Source organism: Hyla sarda, chromosome 2 (assembly GCF_029499605.1).
Source record: "Hyla sarda isolate aHylSar1 chromosome 2, aHylSar1.hap1, whole genome shotgun sequence".
NCBI classification, from domain to species: Eukaryota; Metazoa; Chordata; class Amphibia; order Anura; family Hylidae; genus Hyla; species Hyla sarda.
The window spans coordinates 264,835,854-264,843,169 of record NC_079190.1 but is presented as its reverse complement, the minus strand read 5'-3'; the positions used below and the strand labels follow the sequence as shown (position 1 = coordinate 264,843,169).

The 7,316-nt window shown below is 36.9% G+C and overlaps 1 long non-coding RNA gene across 2 annotated transcripts in view; it reads left to right on the top strand.

Moving 5' to 3' along the window:
* The window catches only part of LOC130356068 (uncharacterized), a 14,754-nt gene extending 7,846 nt beyond the window's left edge, over nucleotides 1-6,908 (top strand). For both annotated transcript variants that reach the window (XR_008888767.1, XR_008888768.1), the window contains exon 3: nucleotides 6,748-6,908. This is a non-coding gene — a long non-coding RNA (uncharacterized LOC130356068). The remainder of the gene's footprint in view (nucleotides 1-6,747) is intronic.
* Nucleotides 6,909-7,316: the final 408 nt, after the last annotated feature.

Here is a 7,316-nt window from a genome sequence, read left to right as displayed (position 1 = left end):
TGGATTAAATCCCATTATGTTCTCTGTAGGGAAAACGTGGCTGGATGAACACGATCAATACAAGATGTAACCTATGTCATTTTAAATGAGGAAAAATAAAATAAAAAATATATATGTACAATTCATAAAAGTCATTTCCCGTGCTAGGCAAAGTATATAGTTGTAGTTGGTTTATATGGTAAATATAACTGCTTTTAACTGTAGCACAGGGTAGATAATACACTAGATATGTTATGGGCCATCAGGCCATCATGAATGGAAAAGACTGAGGCCTATATATATATATATATATATATATATATATATATATTACAAATAAACTGTGATCAGTTAGAATTGAGAAGTGTAATGATCAGAACAGTACGTTTGCCCTGACATACATATACATTGGGCTGTTTTCCCAGCATGTACATTATTTTTTCTAACTTCATGTAGGTGTATGGAACAGTTGCAAACAATGCTGCAATGAATCTAAGCAGGAGAAAAGCAGTATTACAGTACTTAGGAAGAATGCTCTTTTTGCAGACTGCTACATTTCTGTCATATTTTACAAAGAATATTGCAGCAGTAAAAGTCGCCTGTTGCTCGTATCAGTGTAGGGAATTTTCTCCAGAATTCTGCATAGAAAACAGGAATAAGAATGAATTAGGTGGCGTTCACACTAGTGCTTTTCCTCACGGTTTTGTTAACATTTCCTATTAATTTTAATGGACTACAGAATACATCATTTTGTAGCACATTGTATGAATCCATTAACTAGCTGTTTTATAGAATATAACAACAGTATTTCTGGTCCTTAATATTGAAACAGAAAAACTAGTGTGAATGTGCACTAAGCTAAACCCACCCAAGCTCTAGTCCAACTACACATCATGACCTTCATACCTACGTGTAGATGACAGTCACACATGAAATATTGCTACACATGTCTGAAATTCCCAACGTTTACTGCCTGCAAAAGGGATGTTTTACATTTTTCTATTGATGGACAGTTTTATGTAATCCTACGTATGCTACTGTTTTATCTATCTATCTATCTATCTATCTATCTATCTCCTATCTATCTACCTATCTATCTATCTATCTATCTATCTATCTCCTATCTATCTATCTATCTATCTATCTATTTCCTATCTATCTATCTATCTATCTATCTATCTATCTATCTCCTATCTATCTATTATCTATCTATCTATGTATCTATCTCCTATCTATCTCCTATCTATCTATTATCTATCTATCTATCTATCTATTATCTATCTATCTATCTCCTATCTATCTATTATCTATCTATCTATCTATTATCTATCTATCATCTATCTATCTATCATTTATCTATCTATCTATCTATCTATCTATCTATCAATTGCCTATTTAGTTATTTACTTACTTATTTATTTATCTAGCTATTTCCTATCTACTGTCTAATCTATCTATTATATATCTATCATTTGATGTATCTATCTATCTATCTATCTATCTATCTATCTATCCATCATCTATTTATTTATTTATATACTTATCTATATATCTTTTATCTATCTATCTATCTATCTATCTATCTACTATCTATCTATTTATATACTTATCTATATATCTTTTATCTATCTATCTATCTATCTATATATCTATTATTTATCTATCTATCTATCTATCTATCTATTTATTTATATACTTATCTATCTATCTTTTATCTATCTATCAATCATCTATTTATCTCATATCTATCTATCAATCATCTATTTATCTCATATCTATCTATCTATCTATCTATCTATCTATCTATCTATCATATCCATCTATCTATCTCTATTTATTTATCTATCTATCTGTCTACTGTCTGTTTCATCTATCTACAGTATCTCACATTTTTGTAAATATTTTATTCTATCTTTTCATCTGACAACACTGAAGAAATTACCCTCTGCTACAATGTAAAGTAATGAGTGTAAAGCCTGTATAATAATGTGTAATGTTGTTTCTCAAAATATCCCAATACAGCCATTAATGTATAAACCATGGTAACAAAAGTGAGTACACCCCTAAGTGGAAATGTCCAAATTGGGCTCAAAGTGTCAATATTTTGTATGGCCACCATTATTTTGCCCCTGAAGTCTTTTTCCACTCCTCCATGATAACATCATGGAGTTGGTGGATGTTAGAGACCTTGCGCTCCCCCACCTTCCGTTTCAGGTTTCCCCACAGATGCTCAATAGGGTTTAAGTTTGGACAGGCCCGTCCATAATCTTAAGCAATGCAGTGGTGGTTTTGGAGGTGTGTGTTAGGGTTGTTATCTTGTTGAAACACTGTCCTGTGGCCCAGTCTCCTAAACGAGGGGATCATTCTCTGCTTCAGTATGTCACAGTACATGTTGACATTCATGGTTCCCTCAATGAACTGTATCTCCCCAGTGCCAGCAGCACTCATGAAGGTCCAGACCATGGCAATCTCACCACCATGCTTGACTGTAGGCAAGACACACTTGACTTTGTACACCTCATCTTGTTGCCGTCACACATGCTTGACACTGTGTCAACAGACCGGTGTGCCCCTGCCTCCGCCTGTACATGCCTGCACCCTGTTGAATGAAGTCCGTGGAGTGCAATCTAGTTTTGGATTCTATTTTGCTTTACTTTGTTGCTCATGCTGAGGTGCACCGCTGACATCCACACTTTGCCTCGTCTACACTAACACCATTCCCCGCTCCTATATACTGCCCTAGTCCTGCTAGTGCCGGATCCCCATCACTCCGGTTTCCACCATGTCAACAGACCACAGGACATGGTTCCGGTAATCCATGTCCTTAGTCTTCTTGTCTTCAGCAAACTGTATGCAGGCTTTCTTGTGCGTCCTCTTTTGAAGAGATTTCTTTCTGGGACGACAGCCTTGCAGACAACTTTGATGCAGTGTGTGGTGTATGATCCGCGATTTGACAGGCTGCCCTCACCCCTTCAACCTCTGCATTTTTTTTTTTTTTAGATCTATAGAGAGTTGCCGTTGAACTTCCAGTGACCAGTATTAGAGATTGTAAGAGAGATAACACTAACACCAGCTCCCCATTCATACCTGAGAGGGAAACTGGCTAATTGAGCCCAATTTGGACATTTCCACTTAGGGGTGCATTCACTTTTGTTGCCAAGGTTTAGGCATTAATGGCTGTGTGCTGAGTTATTTTAAGGCGACAACAGTAAACACTGTTATACAGGCTGCGCACTCACTACTTTACATTGTAGCGGTGTCAATTTTTTTTTAGTGTTGTCACATAAAAAGATATAATAAATGATTTACAAAATGTTAGGGGTGTACTCACATATGAAAGATATTGGGGGGTATTTACGAATAATGGCTGTGGTATGTGTTTTCTTACTTCTTTTTTTCATGAGTGGCTTTTTAACTCACTGAACCAAATTTACAAAAAGGCACAAGTCGGGCTATAAATTTGGTGCAATTTCAGAAATTATGTGTGAAAAGTTTTCTTTTTTTTGTTATATTTTTGATAGGAAAAAAAAATATATATATATATTATTTCAAATAACAAGGTGATCTGCCTATAATAATGAGTAATTTCAACAAATTTTTATAATGTGTGTTTTCTATGGCACTTTTTATTATGGAGGTGATTTGCGCCTTTTTAAACGGTTTGCGCCAAATTTTGCGCCTGCTTAAAAAGTTGCATTTTTATAAATTCCTGACCACTGCAAAAACCAGACTGAAAACACACACATATAACAGCCAACCAAAGGAATGTGCGTAAACTAAAAGGCGCAAAAACACACTGCACCAAAATTTTGTGCCAAATTTAGACAGGAAAAAAAGGTAAAAGGCTTCAGAAATACCCCACAATGTATCTATTTATCCATCTGTCTACTATAATTTATCTATCTATCTCATATCTATCTATCTATCTCCTATCTATCTATCTATCTCCTATCTATCTATCTATCTCCTATCTATCTCATATCTATCTATCTATCTATCTCCTATCTATCTCCTATCTATCTCATATCTATCTATCTATCTCCTATCTATCTCCTATCTATCTCATATCTATCTATCTATTCATCTATCTATCTCCTATCTATCTATCTATCTATCTATCTCCTATCTATCTATCTATCTATCTATCTCCTATCTATCTATATCATATCTATCTATCTCATATCTATCTATCTATTATCTATCTATCTATCTACAGTATCTATCTATCTCATATCTATCTATCTATCTATCTCCTATCTATCTATCTCATATCTATCTATCTATCTCATATCTATCTATCTATCTATCTCCTATCTATCTATCTATCTATCTATCTATCTATTTCATATCTATCTATCTATCTATCGATCTCATATCTATCTATCTATCTATCGATCTCATATCTATCCCATATCTATCTATCTATCTATCTATCTAACTAAATGTATCTGCTTTATATTGCAGAAACTTAAAATCTTGAGTGGACTGAGAGGAGGTATCTCTACCCGTAGCCTAACTTGAATGAATGGGAATATGTTTCCATGACAGCATTTATACAATCATTGACCTTCCTTTAAATGTAATGTATCCACACATCTATCACAGGCATTTAGCGTTCCCCTGTCTGCATTATGTGAAGCTTCTCCCTGAGCTCAGGACAGATCATCAAGTGAAGAGGGATCATGTACTCAATCACACAATGCTTCCAGGCATTTTACAGATAGAAGGTGTTGCTGATGTGTTTCATTGCACAACCACAAAAAATGCCAACACAAATATACCTCCCTATTATAAATAAAGGAGGAGTATTAGAAAATGAAAAAACAAGCAACATCTGTGCTGGTATAGGGCGAGAAGAGGTGTGTACAGGGATGTGGTAGGACCTATTGTAAAGTAAAAGTACATTTCAAAGGAAATCTGTGTCTCTTGGAACCTGGCTACTGTCAACTTAGAAGCCACAAATATTCTTTGATATACAGAATTTTATATGGGCAACTGATGGGCTGACATATCCATTCTACACTGTTTACCAACACATTGCCAGGGTTGTTTATTCATAAAAGTCATATTTTAGAATAAACGATATACAGGTCTCATTAAATATACAACTCTTTCGTTGTTAGAGTTTAGGACTTTAGGCAGTCCTCACCATTCCTGTGTTTGTAACCGACCTCTGTATTAAGTAACATTACAGGTAACCTAATAATACTAAACTGGGCTGTTAAATTATTATTATACCCATTACATTGCCTCTTAGAGTATATTCACATGCAGCAGATTTACAAAAAATGATGTGATTTTAATTCACCTCAATCGGTCTGAATTGGCTTACTTTGATGGCAAGCACATGACTTCTTGCAAGCCCCATTCAGATGAAGGGGAGATTGGAGTAATTTCTGTAGCATATCTGCCACCGAATAGACCCTAACAGTGTTCATCTCACAGCTGGAATAGCTTGTCAATATTTCCCCTTCCTACTGTTAAAGGGGTACTAAAGCATTTAAGAACATATCCTCTGTCCACAGTATAGGGGACAAGTGTTTGATCACAGGGGGTCCAGCCTCTGGGACCCACCATTATCTCCAGAATGGAGCCCTGAATCCCCCTGCTGCATGGATCACAGGATCGGCACCCAATCTCTGCATTGCATAAGGGAGCACCAGAGATACCTGAGCACTGTACTCTGCTATCACCAGCGCTCCCGTAGGGAATACATGAAGCTCATTCTGATTTGGGAAGACCGAAAGTGAAGCATAGGCTTATATTAGAGATTTCTTTATAAGTGCAGTACCTAATAGATTAGTGATGTAAAACTTCTATCTCCTAACTCACACTACCGATTATTATGAGATATAGCTGCAGCCCATCACTTCTCCCTGTTAGTCTAGATCTAGAGGTGAGCAGTGTCAGGCTGCATCACACAGGACATGCAAAATCACTTACACATGAAGCGGAATTAACAATATAACGTATAACATCTTATGTGCAGAGACTTGCATAAGCGGTACAGATGTAGCAATGTTAACAGTCGGAGTTGCAGCACATAACTTAAGTGTGTTTGACTGTTAAAGGGGTACTCCACTCCCCAGCATTTGGAACATTTAGTTTCGAACACTGGTGCGGCTTAAGGGGTCACCACGCCCCCTTGTGACGTCACGCTCCTTCCTTCATGACGTCAAACCCCGCTCCCTCAATGTAAGTCTATGGGAGGGGACGTGACGGCTGCCACACCCCCTCCCATAGACTTACATTGAGGGGGCGGGGTATGACATCACAAGGGGGCATGGCGACCCCCGAAGCCTGCACCAGCGTTCGGAACTAAATGTTCCGAACGCTGGAGAGTGGAGTACCCCTTTAACTCGGCTACATCCGTACATAATGCTATAACTGTGCAGTAATCAATGTATGGACCTATTACTATTACTATGGTCATATAGCAGCAGAATACTAATACATCTGGGTGGGGAGATGTCTGAACTACCAGGTGGGATCTAATACGTGATGATGTAATCCTGAAGTCCACTGACACAGGACAGATTACTTCTTGTTACACACTAGCGAATGTCATTTTGTAAGACCAGACGTCACATGATCCCTCTTCAGTAATAAAATGTATTGATGCAGCTAAGCTGGGGTGAAAGATATGATACTGCAGGAATGTTGGGGGTAAGTGTGCATTATATTGTCAAAAAACAAAGCAACAGAGTATTCTTTATCTTTCTTAGTAATTTAAAGCAGAGTTGAGTCACATGACATCTTTTCCTACAGAATGGAGTCTGAAGAGCGGGCTATTTTTGTGGATCAGTCATTGGCATATTGCTTTACCTTGCAGTGGGAAGGAACAGACACACAAGGTATATAATGCATCATTTTTCTTTATCTACATTAAATACCTTTCATTGCCAATTTTGTTGATATTCAGTGTACATAGGAAAATTATTAAACAGTTTTTAAAACATTTTCCATTTGCTGTATGAGTGTTTATTTTTGTGTCATTTGTTGATCCAGGTCATAAAACCTAAATACATTTTAAAAGTCAATGCGGTCTCCTTAATATTCATTTTTTTCTTTTTTACCCCCTATTTTGGGTCTACTGTGGGGGTTGTAACACAACAGCACTAGATCCAGCTGCAGACCATACTACCAAAGTGTGCCTGCTTTTTGTTTTAGGGTGCACTCACACCTGGGTTTATGTATACGACAACCATATATTTATATAAGACCGATTAAAGCCACAATTCCATAGACCAGCATTGAGAAGTTGTACTAAAAATTGAATCCAGTTTTATACGGTGTGGCACGGTTGCGGTTCAGTCCGTTTCTTTGCCGAACAAAAA